The 25018-nt window shown below is 48.2% G+C and overlaps 1 protein-coding gene and 1 long non-coding RNA gene across 4 annotated transcripts in view; one reads left to right on the plus strand and one right to left on the minus strand.

Annotated features, from left to right (window-relative positions):
* The window catches only part of LOC134967001 (uncharacterized), a 36609-nt gene extending 23155 nt beyond the window's left edge, over positions 1-13454 (minus strand). The window contains exons 1-2 of the long non-coding RNA XR_010188761.1: positions 13327-13454; positions 4969-5084 (exon numbers count right to left, since the gene is read on the minus strand). This is a non-coding gene — a long non-coding RNA (uncharacterized LOC134967001). The remainder of the gene's footprint in view (positions 1-4968; positions 5085-13326) is intronic.
* GRIK5 (glutamate ionotropic receptor kainate type subunit 5) overlaps positions 1-25018 on the plus strand; it is a 492150-nt gene that overhangs the window by 161247 nt on the left and 305885 nt on the right. The window lies entirely within an intron of this gene.

The following is a 25018-nucleotide window of genomic DNA, read 5'->3' on the forward strand; positions in this document are numbered from 1 at the left end:
GGGCAAAACCATGTTGCACTGTAGGTGAGGCAGATGTAAAATGTGTCTAAGATACTGAAATCTAAACTGCAATGTAAAAATAAAGCTGTCTAACCTTGTGGGCTATGGGGGTCATTCAGACCCGATCGCTGCTGTGCATTTTTGCACAGCAGCGATCGGGTCTGAAATGCGCATGCGCCGGCGTATGCCAGACAGCCGTCGGCTGTCTTAGGCTAGTGATCGCCTCTGTCTGATTGACAGGCAGAGGCGGTTGCTGGGCAGGAGGGGGCGGGTCGGCGGCGTTTAGCCGCCGTTTAGTGGGCGTGGTCCGGGCAACGCAGGCATGTCGGACCATTGGGATGGCGGACCGCGGCGACTGCATGGCGTCACACGAGTACCTCCCTGCCAGCGCGCAGAAGCTGCGCTGGCTGGCAGCTTCTCCTACAGTACAATAGCACAGCGGCGATGCTTTTGTACTTCTGCGAAGGGGCAGGGACTGACATGCGGGGCGGACTATCCCTGTGCTGGGCGTCCCCCCGCATGTCAGTGTGCCTGATCGTAGCTGTGCTATATTTAGCACAGCTACGATCAACTCTGAATCACCTCCTATATGCAAAAGCATCCAGTATTTACCCTGCATAGAAAAAATAAAAATTTTCTTTGCTCCCCTTACATGACAGCATGGTTTGTTCCAGATACAAATGTACTTGCTTCTTTGCTTTACTGTGCAGCAACATTTGGGAGATTTTACAAAACATGTCCCAGCTCTATGGTGAGACGCACGCAGTACAGACCAGCTAGTGTTCCGCAGCTGACAGGACACTATCATACAGTGCGTACGCTCCTGGAGCTCCAGTTGGTATAACCAATACGGGTGGCTGATGGTACGGAGGAAACGTTTTGCGGAACAGTTTTAAAAACGTTGCTCATCGCTGATTGCTATGAGTAGTGTCAGCCAAGGAACAACGTGAATGTTTCAAAGGGAGGCGAGATGAGCTGAAGCAGGGTCGGCTGAGCATAGAGGTTGATTATGACACTTATGCATGTTCCATTTCATTTGGCGCATACTGTCCTGCTGCCCCCTCTGTGTATTTCTACACTTGCTATTGGGAGTAAAGAATGGAGCTCATTGTACTGCACTCGGAATCCAGCTTTGAACCCGCCATGTGCCTAAATATTTGCCAAAGCACACAGGCTTGCGGAGCAAGATGGAGTTTTGGAGGAATGTAGGGCCTGATTCTGAGGTGGACAGAATGCTCCCCGAAGATGCACTGCGCATGTGTCCCATATCGAAATTGCATGGAGATCCATGCAACTTTGATAGGAGTTCCTGGTCAGTGACTGGGAAGGGGTGGGGGTGGGGGGGGGGGGTTAACAGCATTGGCTGTGTTGGTGATACAAAGACGCAGTTACACTGGCACCGGTGACCATGTTGCCACAGACATCCTGTGCAACCTTTAAGGGTTGCTGTAAGGTACGATAGGGAGGCCAATGTGTGCGCACATCTGCGGATTTCTTTAGTAACACCACACAGAAGAAGACCAGATTTTACTCACTCCAATTCATTGAGCCGTGAACACAAAAATGCCCATCTGGTTATAGAAGTTCAATAAATGCATATGAATGAATTCAGATATTCACATGGATATTCATGGCATTGAATCTGATTTTCAAAGTCCATAAAAGCATTGATACATTCATTTTCAAGGTATTGCTATAAACTAAGTACACCATAGCAAGTGAAAAGCATTAAGTATACTATTTATAAATAAGTAGTTAAAATAATGTACACATATGGCATACTATAGGATCAAAATGTAAATGAGGTTATTTCACTTCAAGTGCAACGCGTTTCACAAAATTGCAGCTTGCTCAAAATGTAAATGAGGTTCTCACTTCAAGTGCAACGCGTTTCACAGAAATGCAGCTTGCTCAAAATGTAAATGAGGTTATATCACTTCAAGTGCAACACGTTTCACAGAAGTGCAGCTTGCTCAGGCAGTGCCAGAATATTTTTCTTGTAGGAATTTCGGATGAGCAGAATGTTGCACTGTCCGGACTATGGTCGTGGGCGGTGTGACTGCATTGCTTAAAGAGCTCAGAGCCAGTTTTGTGGAGGGACATTACTGAAATGAGACGGGACAATTTTAGGGATGTTCCTTGCAGAGTGGTACTTTAAATGCACACATTTAGGGCAAAATGTAATAGCCCAAGATTTGCGGGAGCCGGCACAATTCCGGTGAAATCGTCACTAGAATTTAAAGCGCCAATTAGGCAAAATCATGTTTTACAATTTTTTTAGATTAATGGCAAAACTTGGATATTACATTTAGCCCTTAGGGGGGCCTGACTCACGATTGAGGGTCTCCTGCAAAGCCACGTCCCCTTTTTCATAAGCCATGCCCCCTTTTGGCCACGCGTGGCTATCACTTTTGGAGCAGCTGATGTTGGAGGTATGAGTAATCTAAGCCATAAACTGCACAGTATTGTAAGAGGAAAACTAAAGTCTCTATTGAAAAAAAGAGGGGGTCTCAAGTGTTAGACAGTTGGGCTACAATGTGACATCTACATCTTCTAACTGTGCATGCATCTAAGTAGCTAAAAAGTCACATAGCAAATGCAGACCACAAGGGGCGTATCTAGAGTGGAGGAGGCCCGTGTGCGGGCTCCAACTGGGCCCCCTCCACTCTACCTGGCAGTGCTGTAGCTCAGGGCACTAGGGCCCCTAGGGGACCCTAGTGCTGTCCCGGAGCCTAGAACATATGGGCAGATCTCTTGAAAATTGGCGTGGCAGCCATTTTCCCAGTGACTTTCCTACTGCGCGTGCGCGAAACACAGAGAAAATGGTGCCGCGCCATTTCCCCGTTGATTCCTGCAGACCGGAGGGTAAGTATTAAAAATAGTGGACCCATGGCACTGCACCCATTATAAATACGCCAGTGCATATTGCTGTGTGTACCCACGGGGTTGCAATGGCATGGCGGTGCACAGTCTTAGAAATGCATTGGGCATTACTGGGCAGTGGATGGGAGGCGGCTGGTCATACGCATGGCATGTTATGGGAAGGTTGCATAAAGGGTGGCAAACTCAGATGCTTATATTGGAGGCCACATTCTGACGGAGAATCGGTACCTAGTATGGGGCAGGTGCAAGTTTTGATGGTGCGTCCTATGGTAGCGTCTAAAGAGGCACAAGTCGACTTCCGTTATCCAGATGATAGATCGACAATGTACAGGTTGACAGTCATTAGGTCGACACCATATGGTCGACATGCCTTAGGTCGACAGGTGCCAAAGGTTGAAAGATGGACAGTACTTAAAGTCGACAGATTGATTAGGTCGACATGAATTTGGTCTACACACAAATGATTGATACATGTTTTCAATGGTCGACAAATGTTTTTTGAACATCTGCTTTATTTACCTGAAGAGTGGCGAGTGATGTGAGATCGCGAGGGCAGAAGGCTCTACTGATGGTGGTCAGATAACAGGAAAATCCTATAATTGGGACAAAAACATGTTGACCAGATCTTGTCAACATTTTGTACCTGTCGACCTTTCAAGTGTTGACCTTTTTTACCTGTTAAACTAAGGTATGTCCACCATATAGTGTATAACTATTGACTGGCGATCTAAACACTGTTGATCTATTAATCCGCGCCCGTCCCGTCCTTGCACGTTTACAAGTACACTTGTACGCCATTTCCTCAGCACTGAACTCTACACTGGACAAACAGGTCCCATAACATTATTTTTAAATATTAAATGTAACCAACCCTTTGAATCATTATGTATTCACCTTAATTGAGGCACAGTTGATTTAGGGCCATATTCGGCTTTAATCGCAGGTGCAATCCGATCGCATTTTCCTAATTTTTTGGGGCTGTGCACACGCGCAGGGACCATTCTACACATGAGTGGCACGGGAATTGCGGACACCTCTGCCTAACTGAACACAGGGCGTTGGCGGGTGGTGACGCGGCATTGCTGGGGCGTGGCTGCGAAAACACAGATGGGTCCCGGCTCTTTTTTAGGGAAGCTGCGTGACATCACATGCGCCCGCTGTGATGGGAAAGATGGCTACGCTGCGCCTGATGGCCACACTGCGCCAGGGAATGTCACATGCAGCCGCTCTGATCAAAAATATGGCGGCGGGTCTCCTGCCGTCGCAGCCAGGCTGCGCCTGCAGGAGATATCCACAATTTCAGAGATGATCGCAATTTCAGTGCGATCGCAGTGGGTGGGTGGTGGCTTGCATGCTGAGCGGCCTTGCCCTGTGATGAGCGTCCCCCAGCATGCTGTTTAACAGAATTTACAATCCTTATTGAATAGGGACCTTAGGGGGACATGTACTAAGCAGTGATAAAAGTGGAGAAGTGAGCCAGTGGAGTAGTTGCCCATGGCAACCAATCAGCATTGACGTAACATTTATCATTTGCATACTATAAACATATACAGAGCAGCTGATTGGTTGCCATATGCAACTTCTCCACTGGCTCACTTCTCCACTTTTATCACTGCTTAGTACATCTCCCCCTCAGTGTCTGTTTTCTTACTCCTCAAAGCACTTTCTTAATATATGAAGAATTTTAGAAAAACCATATACAGAGAGAAACAGTCTAATGTTCTCTCCAGCTCTCATGAATCTGGTGAATGTCCCTCGTGTTGCAGCCTGTACCACGCTACAAGCGCACTCTCTCTTTTTTACTGGTCAGGCTCTTCTCCCTCTCGTCCCATTCTGCCTTTTAATGGCTGTCTGTAGTTCCCCGCTATAATTGCTTTACTTGTTTTCTATTTCGCATGCTCTGTATTATTAAATAAAACCACAGCTTCCCCCTGTGCAGTCTGTGTAGATCTGCGGTTTCTGCTCTGATGGCACAGGCTGCGAGTGGCTGAGGTGCCTCTTGTTACTGTGCAGTCTGTGAGGTTCACTTACTATGTGCAAAAGGAAAAAAAGAGGCCGCAGATGCTCTTCTGAGATAGGACGTACCTGGTGTAGTGCGACTGTCTGCACCTTATAGGAAAGTGCATACATTTCTGCGCCAATATGGCAACATCTTCAAGAGTGCAAAACTCGTTGAGGCGTTCGTGTGTGGTAATTATGCACTGAAATACAGAAGATTTAATTGACAATGACAGAACAAGGGTGTTGGAATTTCTTATTTAAATGTGCAGTATGTGTGTAGCTGCAGCCAGTCACTGTACAGTACTATATGTGTGTAGCTGCAGCCAGTCACTGTACAGTACTATATGTGTGTAGCTGCAGCCAGTCACTGTACAGTACTATATGTGTGTAGCTGCAGCCAGTCACTGCGCTGATGCAGCCGAACAGAGGCGAGATTGTTTTTGGGGGGGCTACAAGACGTCAAACGCAGCCGCTCTGAGTAAAAAAAAGGTGGACGTCTGCCGGGCTGTGCTGCCAGGGCTCAACCTTAGTTCCGATGTGTCCGCAATCTAACTGTGCAGTATGTGTGTAACTGCAGTCTCTTACTGTGCAGTATGTGTGTAGCTGCAGTCTCTTACTGTGCAGTATGTGTTTAGCTGCAGTCTCTTACTGTGCAGTATGTGTGTAGCTGCAGTCCCTTACTGTGCAGTATGTGTGTAACTGCAGTCACTCACTGTGCAGTATGTGTGTAGCTGCAGTCCCTTACTGTGCAGTACGTGTGTAGCTGCAGTCTCTTACTGTGCAGTACGTGTGTAGCTGCAGTCTCTTACTGTGCAGTATGTGTTTAGCTGCAGTCCCTTACTGTGCAGTATGTGTTTAGCTGCAGTCTCTTACTATGCAGTATGTGTGTAGCTCCAGTCACTCACTGTGCAGTATGTGTGTAGCTGCAGTCTCTTACTGTGCAGTATGTGTGTAGCTGCAGTCTCTTACTGTGCAGTATGTATGTAGCTCCAGTCACTCACTGTGCAGTATGTGTGTAACTGCAGTCTCTTACTGTGCAGTATGTGTGTAGCTGCAGTCTCTTACTGTGCAGTGTGTTTAGCTGCAGTCACTCACTGTGCAGTATGTGTGTAACTGCAGTCCCTTACTGTGCAGTATGTGTTTAGCTGCAGTCTCTTACTATGCAGTATGTGTGTAGCTCCAGTCACTCACTGTGCAGTATGTGTGTAGCTGCAGTCTCTTACTGTGCAGTATGTGTGTAACTGCAGTCCCTTACTGTGCAGTATGTGTGTAGCTGCAGTCCCTTACTATGCAGTATGTGTGTAGCTGCAGTCTCTTACTGTGCAGTATGTGTGTAGCTGCAGTCTCTTACTGTGCAGTATGTGTGTAGCTGCAGTCTCTTACTGTGCAGTATGTGTGTAGCTGCAGTCACTCACTGTGCAGTATGTGTGTAGCTGCAGTTTCTTACTGTGCAGTATGTGTGTAACTGCAGTCCCTTACTGTGCAGTATGTGTGTAGCTGCAGTCCCTTACTATGCAGTATGTGTGTAGCTCCAGTCACTCACTGTGCAGTATGTGTGTAGCTGCAGTCTCTTACTGTACAGTATGTGTGTAACTGCAGTCTCTAACTGTGCAGTATGTGTGTAGCTGCAGTCTCTTACTGTGTAGTATGTGTGTAACTGCAGTCTCTTACTGTGCAGTATGTATGTAGCTCCAGTCACTCACTGTGCAGTATGTGTGTAGCTGCAGTCTCTTACTGTGCAGTATGTGTGTAGCTGCAGTCTCTTACTGTGCAGTATGTGTGTAGCTGCAGTCTCTTACTGTGCAGTATGTGTGTAGCTGCAGTCTCTTACTGTGCAGTATGTGTGTAGCTGCAGTCTCTTACTGTGCAGTATGTGTGTAGCTGCAGTCTCTTACTGTGCAGTATGTGTGTAGCTGCAGTCTCTTACTGTGCAGTATGTGTGTAGCTGCAGTCCCTTACTGTACAGTATGTGTGTAACTGCAGTCTCTTACTGTGCAGTATGTGTGTAGCTGCAGTCTCTTACTGTGCAGTATGTGTGTAACTGCAGTCTCTTACTGTGCAGTATGTGTGTAGCTGCAGTCTCTTACTGTGCAGTATGTGTGTAGCTGCAGTCCCTTACTGTACATTATGTGTGTAACTGCAGTCTCTTACTGTGCAGTATGTGTGTAGCTGCAGTCCCTTACTGTACAGTATGTGTGTAACTGCAGTCTCTTACTGTGCAGTATGTGTGTAGCTGCAGTCTCTTACTGTGCAGTATGTGTGTAACTGCAGTCTCTTACTGTGCAGTATGTGTGTAACTGCAGTCTCTTACTGTGCAGTATGTGTGTAACTGCAGTCTCTTACTGTGCAGTATGTGTGTAGCTGCAGTCTCTTACTGTGCAGTATGTATGTAGCTCCAGTCACTCACTGTGCAGTTGGTGTGTAGCTGCAGTCTCTTACTGTGCAGTATGTATGTAGCTCCAGTCACTCACTGTGCAGTTGGTGTGTAGCTGCAGTCTCTTACTGTGCAGTATGTATGTAGCTCCAGTCACTCACTGTGCAGTTGGTGTGTAGCTGCAGTCTCTTACTGTGCAGTATGTATGTGTTTAGCTGCAGTCTCTTACTATGCAGTAGGTGTGTAGCTCCAGTCACTCACCGTGCAGTATGTGTGTAGCTGCAGTCTCTTACTGTGCAGTATGTGTGTAACTGCAGTCCCTTACTGTGCAGTATGTGTGTAGCTCCAGTCACTCACTGTGCAGTATGTGTGTAGCTGCAGTCTCTTACTGTGCAGTATGTGTGTAACTGCAGTCCCTTACTGTGCAGTATGTGTGTAACTGCAGTCTCTTACTGTGCAGTATGTGTGTAGCTGCAGTCTTTTACTGTGCAGTATGTGTGTAGCTCCAGTCACTGTGCAGTATGTGTGTAGCTGCAGTCTCTTACTGTGCAGTATGTGTGTAACTGCAGTCCCTTACTGTGCAGTATGTGTGTAACTGCAGTCCCTTACTGTGCAGTATGTGTGTAACTGCAGTCTCTTACTGTGCAGTATGTGTGTAGCTGCAGTCTCTTACTGTGCAGTATGTGTTTAGCTGCAGTCTCTTACTCTGCAGTATGTATGTAGCTCCAGTCACTCACTGTGCAGTATGTGTGTAGCTGCAGTCTCTTACTGTGCAGTATGTATGTGTTTAGCTGCAGTCTCTTACTATGCAGTATGTGTGTAGCTCCAGTCACTCACTGTGCAGTATGTGTGTAGCTGCAGTCTCTTACTGTGCAGTATGTATGTGTTTAGCTGCAGTCTCTTACTATGCAGTATGTGTGTAGCTCCAGTCACTCACTGTGCAGTATGTGTGTAGCTGCAGTCTCTTACTGTGCAGTATGTGTGTAGCTACAGTCTCTTACTGTGCAGTATGTGTGTAGCTGCAGTCTCTTACTGTGCAGTATGTGTGTAGCTGCAGTCACTCACTGTGCAGTATGTGTGTAGCTGCAGTTTCTTACTGTGCAGTATGTGTGTAACTGCAGTCCCTTACTGTGCAGTATGTGTGTAGCTGCAGTCCCTTACTATGCAGTATGTGTGTAGCTCCAGTCACTCACTGTGCAGTATGTGTGTAGCTGCAGTCTCTTACTGTGCAGTATGTGTGTAACTGCAGTCCCTTACTGTGCAGTATGTGTGTAGCTGCAGTCCCTTACTATGCAGTATGTGTGTAGCTGCAGTCTCTTACTGTGCAGTATGTGTGTAGCTGCAGTCTCTTACTGTGCAGTATGTGTGTAGCTGCAGTCTCTTACTGTGCAGTATGTGTGTAGCTGCAGTCACTCACTGTGCAGTATGTGTGTAGCTGCAGTCCCTTACTATGCAGTATGTGTGTAGCTGCAGTCTCTTACTGTGCAGTATGTGTGTAGCTGCAGTCTCTTACTGTGCAGTATGTGTGTAGCTGCAGTCTCTTACTGTGCAGTATGTGTGTAGCTGCAGTATCTTACTGTGCAGTATGTGTGTAGCTGCAGTCACTCACTGTGCAGTATGTGTGTAGCTGCAGTTTCTTACTGTGCAGTATGTGTGTAGCTGCAGTCTCTTACTGTGCAGTATGTGTGTAGCTGCAGTCACTCACTGTGCAGTATGTGTGTAGCTGCAGTCCCTTACTGTGCAGTATGTGTGTAACTGCAGTCTCTTACTGTGCAGTATGTGTGTAGCTGCAGTCTCTTACTGTGCAGTATGTGTGTAGCTCCAGTCACTGTGCAGTATGTGTGTAGCTGCAGTCTCTTACTGTGCAGTATGTGTGTAACTGCAGTCCCTTACTGTGCAGTATGTGTGTAACTGCAGTCCCTTACTGTGCAGTATGTGTGTAACTGCAGTCTCTTACTGTGCAGTATGTGTGTAGCTGCAGTCTCTTACTGTGCAGTATGTGTGTAGCTGCAGTCTCTTACTGTGCAGTATGTGTTTAGCTGCAGTCTCTTACTCTGCAGTATGTATGTAGCTCCAGTCACTCACTGTGCAGTATGTGTGTAGCTGCAGTCTCTTACTGTGCAGTATGTATGTGTTTAGCTGCAGTCTCTTACTATGCAGTATGTGTGTAGCTCCAGTCACTCACTGTGCAGTATGTGTGTAGCTGCAGTCTCTTACTGTGCAGTATGTATGTGTTTAGCTGCAGTCTCTTACTATGCAGTATGTGTGTAGCTCCAGTCACTCACTGTGCAGTATGTGTGTAGCTGCAGTCTCTTACTGTGCAGTATGTGTGTAGCTGCAGTCTCTTACTGTGCAGTATGTGTGTAGCTGCAGTCTCTTACTGTGCAGTATGTGTGTAGCTGCAGTCACTCACTGTGCAGTATGTGTGTAGCTGCAGTTTCTTACTGTGCAGTATGTGTGTAACTGCAGTCCCTTACTGTGCAGTATGCGTGTAGCTGCAGTCCCTTACTATGCAGTATGTGTGTAGCTCCAGTCACTCACTGTGCAGTATGTGTGTAGCTGCAGTCTCTTACTGTGCAGTATGTGTGTAACTGCAGTCCCTTACTGTGCAGTATGTGTGTAGCTGCAGTCCCTTACTATGCAGTATGTGTGTAGCTGCAGTCTCTTACTGTGCAGTATGTGTGTAGCTGCAGTCTCTTACTGTGCAGTATGTGTGTAGCTGCAGTCTCTTACTGTGCAGTATGTGTGTAGCTGCAGTCTCTTACTGTGCAGTATGTATGTGTTTAGCTGCAGTCTCTTACTATGCAGTATGTGTGTAGCTCCAGTCACTCACTGTGCAGTATGTGTGTAGCTGCAGTCTCTTACTGTGCAGTATGTATGTGTTTAGCTGCAGTCTCTTACTATGCAGTATGTGTGTAGCTCCAGTCACTCACTGTGCAGTATGTGTGTAGCTGCAGTCTCTTACTGTGCAGTATGTGTGTAGCTGCAGTCTCTTACTGTGCAGTATGTGTGTAGCTGCAGTCTCTTACTGTGCAGTATGTGTGTAGCTGCAGTCACTCACTGTGCAGTATGTGTGTAGCTGCAGTTTCTTACTGTGCAGTATGTGTGTAACTGCAGTCCCTTACTGTGCAGTATGTGTGTAGCTGCAGTCCCTTACTATGCAGTATGTGTGTAGCTCCAGTCACTCACTGTGCAGTATGTGTGTAGCTGCAGTCTCTTACTGTGCAGTATGTGTGTAACTGCAGTCCCTTACTGTGCAGTATGTGTGTAGCTGCAGTCCCTTACTATGCAGTATGTGTGTAGCTGCAGTCTCTTACTGTGCAGTATGTGTGTAGCTGCAGTCTCTTACTGTGCAGTATGTGTGTAGCTGCAGTCTCTTACTGTGCAGTATGTGTGTAGCTGCAGTCACTCACTGTGCAGTATGTGTGTAGCTGCAGTCCCTTACTATGCAGTATGTGTGTAGCTGCAGTCTCTTACTGTGCAGTATGTGTGTAGCTGCAGTCTCTTACTGTGCAGTATGTGTGTAGCTGCAGTCTCTTACTGTGCAGTATGTGTGTAGCTGCAGTATCTTACTGTGCAGTATGTGTGTAGCTGCAGTCACTCACTGTGCAGTATGTGTGTAGCTGCAGTTTCTTACTGTGCAGTATGTGTGTAGCTGCAGTCTCTTACTGTGCAGTATGTGTGTAGCTGCAGTCACTCACTGTGCAGTATGTGTGTAGCTGCAGTCCCTTACTGTGCAGTATGTGTGTAACTGCAGTCTCTTACTGTGCAGTATGTGTGTAGCTGCAGTCTCTTACTGTGCAGTATGTGTGTAGCTCCAGTCACTGTGCAGTATGTGTGTAGCTGCAGTCTCTTACTGTGCAGTATGTGTGTAACTGCAGTCCCTTACTGTGCAGTATGTGTGTAACTGCAGTCCCTTACTGTGCAGTATGTGTGTAACTGCAGTCTCTTACTGTGCAGTATGTGTGTAGCTGCAGTCTCTTACTGTGCAGTATGTGTGTAGCTGCAGTCTCTTACTGTGCAGTATGTGTTTAGCTGCAGTCTCTTACTCTGCAGTATGTATGTAGCTCCAGTCACTCACTGTGCAGTATGTGTGTAGCTGCAGTCTCTTACTGTGCAGTATGTATGTGTTTAGCTGCAGTCTCTTACTATGCAGTATGTGTGTAGCTCCAGTCACTCACTGTGCAGTATGTGTGTAGCTGCAGTCTCTTACTGTGCAGTATGTGTGTAACTGCAGTCCCTTACTGTGCAGTATGTGTGTAGCTGCAGTCCCTTACTATGCAGTATGTGTGTAGCTGCAGTCTCTTACTGTGCAGTATGTGTGTAGCTGCAGTCTCTTACTGTGCAGTATGTGTGTAGCTGCAGTCTCTTACTGTGCAGTATGTGTGTAGCTGCAGTCACTCACTGTGCAGTATGTGTGTAGCTGCAGTCTCTTACTGTGCAATATGTGTGTAGCTGCAGTCTCTTACTGTGCAGTATGTGTGTAGCTGCAGTCTCTTACTGTGCAGTGTGTGTGTAGCTGCAGTCTCTTACTGTGCAGTATGTGTGTAGCTGCAGTCACTCACTGTGCAGTATGTGTGTAGCTGCAGTTTCTTACTGTGCAGTATGTGTGTAGCTGCAGTCTCTTACTGTGCAGTATGTGTGTAGCTGCAGTCACTCACTGTGCAGTATGTGTGTAGCTGCAGTCCCTTACTGTGCAGTATGTGTGTAGCTGCAGTCTCTTACTGTGCAGTATGTGTGTAGCTGCAGTCTCTTACTGTGCAGTATGTGTGTAGCTGCAGTCTCTTACTGTGCAGTATGTGTGTAGCTGCAGTCTCTTACTGTGCAGTATGTGTGTAGCTGCAGTCTCTTACTGTGCAGTATGTGTGTAGCTGCAGTCTCTTACTGTGCAGTATGTGTGTAGCTGCAGTCTCTTACTGTGCAGTATGTGTGTAGCTGCAGTCTCTTACTGTGCAGTATGTGTGTAGCTGCAGTCTCTTACTGTGCAGTATGTGTGTAGCTGCAGTCCCTTACTGTGCAGTATGTATGTAGCTGCAGTCCCTTACTGTGCAGTATGTGTGTAGCTGCAGTCTCTTACTGTGCAGTATGTGTGTAGCTGCAGTCACTCACTGTGCAGTATGTGTGTAGCTGCAGTCTCTTACTGTGCAGTGTGTGTGTAGCTGCAGTCACTCACTGTGCAGTATGTGAAATGTAATCTCTCCCTGTGCAATATGGGTAACTGCAGTCTATCACTATATGGGGCCTGATTATCTAATAATGTGGGGTGTACCAACAAATATTAAGGCTTCCCCGATTATAATATGGAGGAACCATGGCTTATCTGCCGTTGTCCTTCCATTTATGACTGCAGCAAACATGGGCTGCTAGGGTGTCGGATTTATCAAGCAGCTAATGCCATCTGCCTATGGGTTACAGATAGCCGAGATTACTGAGTGAGAGTTCTATGGGACCCTTCTTTGGCAATGAGCGCAGCCAGTGCTTAAAGTGGTCCTAGAGAGGGGGTGGAACTCACCCCCCCCCCCCCCCCTTCCCCGGCGCCCATGCAAGAAAGGTATTAAAAGGGGTGTGGTCTAAAAAGAAAGGGGTGTGGACACAATAGTAATAATGCCCACAGTGGTAGTGCTCCTTATGCAATGTCCACTGTACTGGTAGTGCCCACAGTGGTAGTGCCCCTTATATAGCAGTGGCAAATGCAGGATTTGCATTGGGGGGGTTCCAGAACTAGGTGGAGCCAAGCACGGGGGTGGGGACTGAGGTGACCCAGTATGTGCTGGATCCGCAAAACTAGTGTGTCTGTGTATATATATATATATATATATATATATAATCCATGGAAGCAGCCCGGCACTCCGTGGTCCCCGAAGGGGTATTTGCTCCGGTGCCCTCCTAAGGGTATGGCAGCCCCAATATGCAAGATGGAGAGAGACGGCGGCACTCAGAGACTTTCACTTCCAAGTTAATCAAAGCAAAAAGTGCATTTATTCGTCAACGTTTCGGGGGACGAACCCCCTTCCTCAGGACACTGCAAACTAGTGATTATGCAAAGAACAACAACTTAAATACCCTACCTGTACCGTGTATCTGTGTCTGCCTCCACGTCCCCGCCGTCCTGTGCACGGAACCCGCACTTCCGGCAGCGTGTGGCATGCGAAATCCGGAAGTTGCGTCATCCCGCTGCACCGACCCCTCAGTGACGTGGCTGCAGACAGGAGAGAAAACGGTAACCATGGAGATGCGGCGCAGCATCGTAATGCTGCGTAGCCTCATAGTAAATGTGAGCCTTACAAAAATACAAAAATACAATACAAACTACCAACGTGTGAGAGCATAACAATAATGACAAAGCAAAACAGCACAAGTATACTGCATTACAGTGAATCGTGAAATCGTGATGCAGTACTCATAAAAACAGTGACAATAAATGCTTTATAGGTAAATGCACAAGTTAACTTCTGAGATCAGCCCAGTGTGGTCAATAATAAACCATACTCAATCCTGTCACACCAGAGAAAATCAATAAAAAGTGAAAAAATAAATAAATAAAATAAATATATATAAATAAAAAGACTGGAGTATAGTGAATCATAGAACAATTCATTTAGGCATCATACAGTGTATAATGAGTATGATACATACGTAGCCCTGTTTACGGTATACCTATATCACAGTAACATATCACACTAGAGCCCTACTGTGTGGCCAAATAGTGTTTAGGGCTTATTAAAGTTTACCGGTATTATTGGGCAAACTGGACAAACTGAAAACCAACTGAAAAAACAGGCATGGAATGACTGGATGGCCATATATGCCAACCTCACCTAAAGAAAGCATTGTAAATTCAGTTGTTCATTAAGACCTCTAGGGTGGATGGTGTCTAATTTAAAAATCCAGCGAGCCTCAAGTTGTAACAATTGAGTCGCTCTGTCTCCACCGCGGACAGAGGACGGGATGTGGTCCACTATCTTGTATCTGATGGCTGCCAAACTGTGTCGCATCTGAACAAAATGGCGTGCGACCGGTTGGTCGCTTTTACCGGTGTTGAGGGCAGCCCTAATGGCCGACCTGTGAAGGGCCATTCGTTCCTTAAAGAGGCATTGTGTCTTGCCTACGTAATATAGGCTACAAGGACAGACCAATACGTATATTACATATGAGGAACTACAAGTCAATGGCCATCGGATGTTAATTTTTTTCCCGGTATGGGGATGTGGAATGGAGTCACCCGTGAGCATGTAGCTACATGTGGTGCAGCCCAAACATTTAAAACAGCCAGGTTTTCGGCTCAAAAAATGTTTGGCTGTCGTGGCTGTTTTAAAGCCCGTGATGTCATTTTTAACCACTAAATCCTTGATGTTAGCGCTACGTGTATAACATGGCATGATTCTGGAATGTTTCAGGGCTGATAAGCCCGGATCAGAGCTGATAATGGGCCACATCTGTTTAATCCTCTTGTTGGTCCTGGAGCTGTTGGTATTAAATTCGTTAACCCAGGTAACTTTGTCATTGGTTGTTCTGGGGTTGTCACCCCTCAACGCCTCACTCCTACTAAGGGCCATGACCTTCCTGCGTGCCTGCTTCAGTATATCAGTGGGGTAACCCCTCTGGCGGAATTTCTCCGACATCAGATCTAGCTGCTGTTCAAGGTCCTCAGGTTCGCTAGTAATTCTGCGGACCCTGAGAAACTGAGAAAACGGCAGGCCTCTGACCAAAGGTCTGGGGTGAAAGCTGTCATAACGGAGCAGGGAATTCCGATCGGTAGGCTTACTATACAATGACGTGCGGATCGTGCCATCATGGAGTGTAATTTTGATATCTAAAAAGCAAATTTCTTTGGCATGTGACGTGAGGGTGAACTTGACCGGGCTGGTAGACCCATTATGTTCCTCAATTAAAGTGCAAAGTATCTGGGGATCATGTGTCCAAAACACAAGCAAATCATCTATATACCGAAAATATACTGAAATATGTTCGGCAATAGAAGTCTGTTCAAAAAATAAACGGCGTTCTACCTCCCACATGTAGGCATTGGCCAGTGACGGAGCCACTGCCGACCCCATTGCACACCCTCTTTTCTGAATGAAGAACCGGCCATTAAACAAAAAATAATTATGTGTTAGTGTGTATTCCAGTAGTGTGATAAATAAGTCAATGTCAGGCCCGGTGTACAATGGATTATTAGTGATGAGGTGTCTCACTGCCGCTAAACCTGCTGTGTGCGGGATACATGTATATAGGCTTGTTACGTCTAGCGTATTTAATGTGGTGTCAAGGTGGACCGGCCCAAACTCAACCAGCTTCCTCAAAAGCATGTTAGAATCCTTGAGGTGGGTAAAAGTGGCCTGGATGCAAGGTTGCAAATATACATCCAGGAAAATGGCTAATGCCTCACACAATGAGCCCCTGGCGGAGATGATGGGCCGGCCAGGGGGATGTTGGGCATTTTTATGTAATTTGGGGATAGCGTAAAATATGGGGGTGACAGGAAACCTACAGCATAGCTTGTTGTATATTTCTTGTGAAATAAGCCCTTCAGACAAAGCTAAACTTAAAATATCGTCCAGCTCAGATTTAAACTCATGGGTAGGGTCAGCAGACAGTACGCTATATGTGTCACTGTCAGCCAGCAGACGATCACATTCTGCAATATAAAAGTCCGTGTCCATGACGACGATCCCACCGCCTTTATCTGCTCCCCTAACAATTATGTCCTGCCTCCCCTGGAGAGATTTAAGGGCCAGTTGTTCTTCTCGTGTGAGATTTTTGTTAATCCGGGGGGCTGGAACATCCTGTAAGCCATCCATCATCCGTGAGAAGGTTTTGATGGACGCATTGGTGGAAACTGGATCAAATTTAGAAGCAGTACCTAGTTTCCTAATCTGGGGATGTAAACTGGGTTTAACTGGATGCATGGGTGATTTATCGAAATGTTCACGGAGCTTGAGGGATCTGTTAAATTTAAAAGTCTCTACCTTCCACCTAAACTTGTCGGGAGACTTTGTGGGGACGTATGCGAGTCCTTTGGCTAAGACAGATATTTCCGCCGGGGAGAGGGGTACCGAGGAAAGGTTGAAGATGGCATCCGAGTCTATCGTGGGGGGCGGCCGCCCCTTTTGCCGCCTCGACTGCCCGCCCCTGCGGGTGGGCGTTTTCTTCTGCCGGAGGCCACTGCCCTGGTGATTGCCCCTAAAGGGGCCCCCTGTGGAGGGGGGGTCTGTTCAGCAGTGAGTGCGTCATCAGTTTCGCTAGCTGAAGTGCTACGTTGTGAATGATGAACACGTTGTCTCCGGTAGCCTCTACCTCTGTGTGACCCAGAGGGAGCTGTGGAATTAGTTAACCAAGTGTAGACCCGATGTTGCTCGTAGTCGGATTGCACCTTCTTCAATTTATCCTTCTTGAACTTGATAAGCTCAGTGCGGTACAGTTCAACCTGAGTCTTTAGTTTGTCTAGCCAATTAGTGGTTTTGTCTCCAGTGAGGGTATTCAGATGTTGTTCCTCAAATGCCTTTAGTTTGTCACGTGTGCAGGTGACCTCTCTGGTGGACTCCTCGATCACCAACAGCATCAAGTCCATAGCACATTTGTTTAAAACTGCAATCCACCTTTTGCAGAAGGTGGGATTGTGACGTCCGATGGTGGGGGAGTTTTGTACTCGAAACCCCCTGGGTATCTGCTTGTTTCTAAAATAATCGGACAGCGTGCGGCCATGGAACATGAAATCTATTTCCCGTTTCTTTAATTTGTAGAATTCACGGTATAGTTCCTCATTGGAGGTGCCTATACTCTCGTCAAACGCTGATTCCTTTATTAGAATGTGATCCGCCTCTATGTCTGAAAAACTTAATGTGTCATATGTGTCACATTGGAGGATGTATGACATGGCGTCTCCTGTATCCGTATCGACAGCCGACATGATGCCGACTGTATCCAATGTGGCAGGCTGGTGATCTCAGTGTAACTGTGCCAGAACACACAGTGGTGCATTAAAGCCCCAACGCATTTCGTCCGTCATCAACAGGACTTCATCAAGGGGATGAAGTCCTGTTGATGACGGACGAAACGCGTTGGAACTACCTGCTGACATTTCCTCTTATGGACAGATAAGCCATATATATTTTTGAATTCTGTACGCATGCATTCCAGCTATTTATGGACAGATAAGCTTGATATAATCTTTTATTCTGTACGCATGATATACAGCTATTCATGTATTTTTATGTATTTTACGTCATTACGTGTATTAAATATTTTTATCTTTTTTAACATACCTTTTCTTGATACCTTCATTTTTTCACCTGGTTATACAAATTACACTCTTGGGCAATTCTTTTTAATACTTATGTGTGCATGCCAAGCACATGTGTATGTACTATAAGCTGCCGCTCACATAATATATTGAGAAGTGTTCTTTATTTATTTATTTATTTTCTATTTTTACTAAAGGTTACTTTAACTTAAGGTATAGATAACACAAAGCTGCACCTAAGCGCCGTAGTCTTCATTTCTATATATATATATATATATATATATATATATATATCTACACACATGTATATATATATATCTACACACATATATATCTATATATCTATATATATATATATATATATATATATATATATACACATACATATATACATAGCATATTAAACAGGCATATATATACTGTATACATACAGTACACATATATATATATATATATATATATATATACGCATGTATATATCATATGTGTGTTAATATATATATGTATATACATGTGTATATATGTATGCACATGGATATATATGTACTATAATTAAAATAAAGTAAACTTTTATTAAGCACTTACAAGTGACACCAGGAAGACAGCAGGCTGCAGAGGACGCTAGACAGCCATTAATAATACTCATGCAGCAAAAAAAAAACCCCAAAAAAAACCCCTGGGTGCGCCACTGTATAGAGCCCATAGTAGTGGTGCCCCTTATGCAATGCCCCCAGTAGTAGTGCCCCTTATGTCCCCAGGAGTGATGCCCCTTATGAAGTGCCCCCTTTACAATGCCCTCATTAGTAGTGCCCCAATTAGTAATGCCCTTAATGGTAATGCCCCTGTGTAGTATTGACCCCAGTAGTAATGTTGCCTGTAGTAATGCCCCCAGTAGTAATGCCCCCAGTAGTAAGGCACCCCTGTAGTATGCCCCCAGTAGTAATGCGCCCCTGTAGTTTAGCCCCATGTAGTTTGCCCCCAGTAGTTTGCGCCAAGTAGTAATGCCCCCAGTAGTTTAGCCCCTGTTGTTATGCCCCCAGTAGTAATGTGCCCCTGTAGGTTTGCCCCATGTAGTTTGCCCCCAGTAGTTTGCCCCAAGTAGTAATGCCCCCAGCAGTTTAGCCCCTGTTGTTATGCCCCCAGTAGTAATGCACCCCTGTAGGTTTGCCCCATGTAGTTTGCCCCCAGTAGTTTGCCCCAAGTAGTAATGCCCCAGTAGCTTGCCCCCTTGTAGTTTAGCCCCCCTGTAGTTATGCCCCCAGTAGTTGTCACACGTTTAAAAAAAAAAAAAAAACCACCATACTTACCAATACCCGCTCCCGCTGTGATCCTCCTGGCGTCCGCTTCACTCCGCTCCCCAGCACTATGAGAGAGACGTCAGGACATCTCGCTCATAGCGCGCACTGAGCCGGAAGCAGGAGCTCAGTAGTGAGCACCTGCCGCAGGCTATGCAGGGAGAGCCGGGCGCCGCTGATAACACAAACTCAGCGGGCGCCCAGCATCTCCCTGTGCGGCGCCGGCACACATCGGGTTAGGTGAGCCGGACGAGGCGGAACTGCATTCCGTCTCCAAGTGGAACTGACGGAACGAAGTTCCGCCCCGTTCCGGCTCACTTTAACCCCTGAGCGCAGCACATGTACTATCAGCAGACCATACATGTGGAATAGTGCAACAGCGTCCCAATACAGATGTGACTTTTGGAGTCTCTGTTCCTACATTTGTATTTAAAGACACTCCAGTGGCATTTAATTGTTTATTGTCGCTCAATAGATGGCATTATTTATAGAAGCATATGAGCTTTTCATCCTAAAAATCCCTGGAGAGGAATCCTTTTGGGTGGCTGTACATTTTGCACATGTCTTCAGTTTCTCACTGTACCGATCGAGGGGTGTGCAATAAGTTTCCGGATGCACAAAAAGTACAAGCGCAAGTTCTTGGACGTGCCTGGAAATGGTATCTAGCACTTGCAACAGGCATTTGGTGGTGTACCAGTCCCCAGTGATGGTGCACTGCTGCATGAGTGGTAAGGTAGCTACATGGCCACAGAAACTGCTTGGCCACACTACCTCACGTCAGAACTGCTGTGGAGGCTCACCTGCATCTGGGGTCCTCTGGGTCAACTGTTGTTTGGTCTCGGGTGATCAAGGATTCATCACCACTGATGATCTCCCAGACAGAGTTTGAGCGACCACCGTTAAACTTGGTAGCTACATGGCCACAGAAACTGCTTGGCCACACTGCGCTCACGTCAGAACTGCTGTGGAGGCTCACCTGCATCTGGGGTCCTCTGGGTCAACTGTTGTTTGGTCTCGGGTGATCAAGGATTCATCACCACTGATGATCTCCCAGACAGAGTTTGAGCAACCGCCATTAAACTTGGCCAGCATTCTGCGGCACCAAGTCACCCGAGCCTCTTTCTGCTCTTGAGTCAGCTGATGGTGCACCCAGTGTGCAGAAATCTGTCTCAGGCCAAGCTTTTCGTGGGTTATCAAGCGGATGGGATGAGATGCCTATCTCCTTCTCTAACTGGGGCACAGTCACCATGGCATCTGCCTCACTACGGCCTGCAGTGATGGAGGACACAGGTCGGCCGCAGCACTCCTTTTCTTCCACAGTCTCCCATGCTGAAATTCAGCAAACCACTTAAACACAGTGGTTCGGGATGATGCTTCCTCCTCAATAGCAGCTCACAGCCGGTCAGTACTCCCCTGCTGTTGCAGACCACTCTTGTAGTGGGAGAAGATCACGGCTCTCCAGTGGCTTCTGTTGAGCTCCATAACAAGTTCATGAAGGAAGTGAACATGCAGACTTCTTCTGTGTGCAGTGCTGCTTATAAGTGGTCGGTGCCTTGTCATTTTATAAGAACTGTAGTCAGAGATTACAGGTCACAACCAGTCAGATTGTGTCTACTCTACCTATGCGCTGCACATCCGGACATTTATTGCACACGGTATCCTTTGAATGGCCATGTACAGTATGTCCATTTGCCCATGTCTGTGTGAAGTTTCATTTTCTCACTATACTTTATAGCTGTGTCTAGCTCCAGCCTCTCGCTATACAATTACTGTACAGTAGGTCTGTGTGTAGCTCCAGTCTTTCGCTGTCCAGTATGGCTGTGTGGTGCTGCAGTCTCTCACGGTACAGTATGTCTGTGTGGTGCTGCAGTCTCTCACGGTACAGTATGTCTGTGTGGTGCTGCAGTCTCTCACGGTACAGTATGTCTGAGTACAGTAGCTACAGTTTCTCACTATACTGTATCTCTATGTCTAGCTCCAGACTCTTGCTGTATTGTATGTCAAAATGTAGCTCCATTCTCTCTGTGTGCAGTATGTCTGTGTCTAGCTTGTTTCTCGCTATGCAGTATGTCTATGTTTAGCTGCAGTCTCTTTCTGTGCACTGCAGTATGTCTGTGTGTAGCTCCAGTCTCTCTCTCTATGTGTGACTAACTGCAGTCTCTCGCTATGTAAGGGGGCGGCGGTGCGTGTGGTGGTGCCTGCTGCCGTGCAGGTGTAGTTTCGGTACTCACCAGGCACCGCTCTCTCTCACCTTCAGGTACCGGAACCTTCAACGGACCTGGAAATCTTCAGTCGGATCCGGACACGGCGATTCCCTCTCGGAGCTGACCGACGAACGAGCTGAGGAGAAAATAGTCTACCTTAAGGGGGGTATCAACCCTTCTTCCACCGGAAAAGGGGATACCCCGGGGGTGACGGCGACCTTCACCGGTTGGGCGAAAGGTCATCACTGGCACAAAGCCTCAGCCACCCAGATTTCACACACTCGCACTCTCGCGCGTAGTGTGATGAAGGGGATTCTCACGGCCGTGAGCAATCCCTATTCTGGCGCTCGGGGACAGACAAAGGACAAACGTACACAGATGCTACTCACCGTTACAAGTCTTGCACTCCGATCTTCTCCACTTACAGGTCCCTGTAAGGAGGTAAAGAGAAAACAGCCGTGCAGGGCCTAGAACTACCCTAGTGTGCGTCCGCTACACTAGCTACATAAACAGAGCCCTCAAACTAGCTCGTGTGGGTGATGCAACACAACTATGCACAAACTTAAAACAAACAGACACTTTGCCCTGCACGGTAACAACATACATCACAATATCGAATTACAAGATCCCACGGTGCTGTCCCTTTAATCCCTACCTACCGCTGGGGCGCCACACAGCCTGCCCACCTAAACACCTCAGGGTGGACCGGGCCTAGTGCCCAGTGCCACCTTTATTCACCTTGGGGGAGCACTTATTCACCGGGCCTAGCGCCCCTAATTGCCCACAGGCCAGAAGCCTGACAACACCCACGGGCCTAGCGCCCGCCTAACTTGCGCAGTTTAGGTGGCTTGGGCCTAACGCCCAAACCACCAAATCTAATGGTGACCCCCAAATTCCTATCTGCGCCCAGGCCTAGTGCCTGAATTGTGCCCCCGGGCCTAATGCCCGTCCCTGGTGGTCTAGGGAGGAAAAGGGGAGGGGGTGAGAGTAGCCCCACTGAGGCCTCACCTGATCCGGGGGTCTCCGGCGCCCTCTTCTGCCGCTGACCCGTCCTGGCCAGTGTCGCCGCCGTCTCTTCTCCGCGTCCAGCCGCCGCTGGACATCTTCTTCAAGGAGCCTGGCGTCTTCTGGCCTCTTCCGCGGCCTCAGGACCTCTTCACCGCGGCCTTCCATCTTCTTCTCCTGGCGGCGTCTTCTTTCTTCTCCCGCCCGTCTTCTTCCGCGCTCTTCTGCGCGCGCTCGGCCTTCGGCACCCGCCCAGCGTCTGACGTCAGACGCCGGGGCCTATGATGCGGCGAATGCCGATTGGATTTGAAAAGCCGCGGGCGGCGCTTTTAATTGGCGTCCAGAATGGCGCCAAGTTTAAAGCGCCGCTGCCGCGGTGCTGCCCGACGCCACTGACAGTCTGGTGCAGGGAAACGTCCGATCCCTGCACCAGACACCCGCCGCTGCCACACACTGACAGGCGCTGGGGACAGACAAGCTGCCCCAGCGCTGCCCACAGCCAGGAACTGCAGGGGATGCAGATCCCCTGCACCCTGCCGGTCCGATGTGCCCTGGGACACGGGGCACATCTCCACAGCTATGCAGTATGTCTATGTTTAGCTGCAGTCTCTCTCTCTGTGCAGTATGTCTGTTTGTAGCTGCAGTCTCTTGCTGTGCAGTATGTCTGTGTGTAGCTGCAGTCTCTCTCTGTGCTGTATGTCTGTGTGTAGCTGCAGTCTCTCTGTGCTGTATGTCTGTGTGTAGCTGCAGCCTCTCTCTGTGCAGTATGTCTGTGTGTAGCTGGAGTCTCTCTCTCTGTGCAGTATCTCTGTGTATAACTGCAGTTTCTCTCTGTGCTGTATGTCTGTGTGTAGCTGCAGTCTCTCTCTGTGCAGTATGTCTGTGTGTAGCTGCAGTCTCTCTCTCTGTGCAGTATGTCTGTGTGTAGCTGCAGTCTCTCTGTGCTGTATGTCTGTGTGTAGCTGCAGTCTCTCTGTGCTGTATGTCTGTGTGTAGCTGCAGTCTCTCTGTGCAGTATGTCTGTGTGTAGCTGCAGTCTCTCTGTGCAGTATATCTGTGTGTAGCTGCAGTCTCTCTGTGCAGTATGTCTGTGTGTAGCTGCAGTCTCTCTCTCTCTCTGTTTCTGTGCAGTATGTCTGTGTGTAGCTGCAGTCTCTCTCTCTCTCTCTCTCTCTGTTTCTGTGCAGTATGTCTGTGTGTAGCTGCAGTCTCTCATTGTGCAGTATGTCTGTGTGTTGCTGTAGTCTCTCTGTGCAGTATGTCTGTGTGTAGCTGCAGTCTCTCTCTGTGCAGTATGTCTGTGTGTAGCTGCAGTCTCTCTCTCTCTGTGTAGTATGTCTGTGTGTAGCTGCAGTCTCTCTCTCTCTGTGTAGTATGTCTGTGTGTAGCTGCAGTCTTTCTCTCTCTCACTGTAGTATGTCTGTGAGTAGCTGCAGTCTCTCTCTCTGTACAGTATGTCTGTGTGTAGCTGCAGTCTCTCTCTGTGCAGTATGTCTGTGTGTATCTGCAGTCTCTCTCTCTGTGCAGTATGTCTGTGTGTAGCTGCAGTCTCTCTCTGTGCAGTATGTCTGTGTGTAGCTGCAGTCTCTCTCTCTCTCTGCAGTATGTCTGTGTGTAGCTGCAGTCTCTCTCTCTGCAGTATGTCTGTGTGTGTAGCTGCAGTCTCTCTCTCAATGGCCCTCATTCCGAGTTGTTCGCTCGCTAGCTGCTTTTAGCACAGACTTGCCTACCCTCCCGCATTCAGCGGGAGGCTCCCGTTTTTTCATTGAGCCTCCCGCTGCCACAGAAACCTGCCTATAACTCCCGGTTTTTATGGCTTACTCTGAAAATTAGGACTGCGCATGCGCGACTACGGAAATACAGGGGGCGGGGCCTACAGGGGACGCGTCACCGCCGTCATTGTGGATAACACAGCGGTGGCTGTCCTGAGTGCAGAGCGAGGCAGTGAGAGCAGAGGCTCTTCACTGCAGCCGGCACCAGTGTGGGACGGGAGCTACAGGCAGGGCAGAGGCGTGAGCACAGTGTGACGCTGGAAGGGGGAGCGGGGTTAGCAATGCAGGGAGGCGCTGTGCTGTTAGTGAGGCGCTCTCCCTGCTCAGCAATTAACAGCTGTTCTCACTGTCAAAGCCTGGCTTTCAGTGCTGGTCTCCCCACCTTCCTCAGAGTCTGAGACAATGTACAGCATCGGCAGCCAACCCACAGCCAAGGACCGCCCCTCATGCAGGCCCCGCCCCTGTCTCGGCCAGCGATACCTTTCCTCCCTTCAGAGACAGAGGGGAAAAAATGCCCTGATCCAACAGCTGGACCATCAAGACGTTGAGGCCCCGCCCTCTCATAGGCCCCGCCCCCTCCCACGACCCGCAATTACTCCCCTCTTCACCACCACCTACTACTAGGAGGATCCAGCACAGGGTAGATGCTAGAATCAAGTGGGCTAAGGGACCTTTTCCGTCAGGGGGAGGAGCCACAACACAAGGGGGAGGAGCTATGCTATCTACTATCCACACCACCAACTATTACCTTTAGTAATCAGGTGGCGAGCCCGAAGCATGGTGAGCGTACTTTTCGGGTACCCTGTTTGCCCGTAGCTCCTCCACCTGGTGACGTGTCTCCTCCCCTAGGTACATCAGAAGCAGTGCCGTTTCTTGCGGCGGGCGAGCCGTGCAACCGCACGGGGCGCCCGCCGCGGCACTTCGTCACCACTTTGAAATCCCTTCCCCTCTCCTCCCGAGTGCCCAGCTCGGGGGGCGGGGTTTCGCGGAATGACGCGTTTGCGTCGTGACGTCACGACGCAAACGCGTCATTCCATGAAACCCCGCCCCCCGAGCTGAGCACTCGGGAGGAGGGAGAAGGGGGAGCTGCGCCGCAGACGAGGGAGAGGCGGCTGAAGAGCGGCGCGAACTGCTTCAAATGTGAGTCAGCCCCTCTCCCTCCCTCCCCCTCTCTCTCTCTCCCTCTCCCTCTCTCCCTCCCCCTCCCTCCCCCTCCCCACCACCTGCCTTAATGTGTAAAA

Source organism: Pseudophryne corroboree, chromosome 10 (assembly GCF_028390025.1).
Source record: "Pseudophryne corroboree isolate aPseCor3 chromosome 10, aPseCor3.hap2, whole genome shotgun sequence".
Lineage (NCBI taxonomy): Eukaryota > Metazoa > Chordata > Amphibia > Anura > Myobatrachidae > Pseudophryne > Pseudophryne corroboree.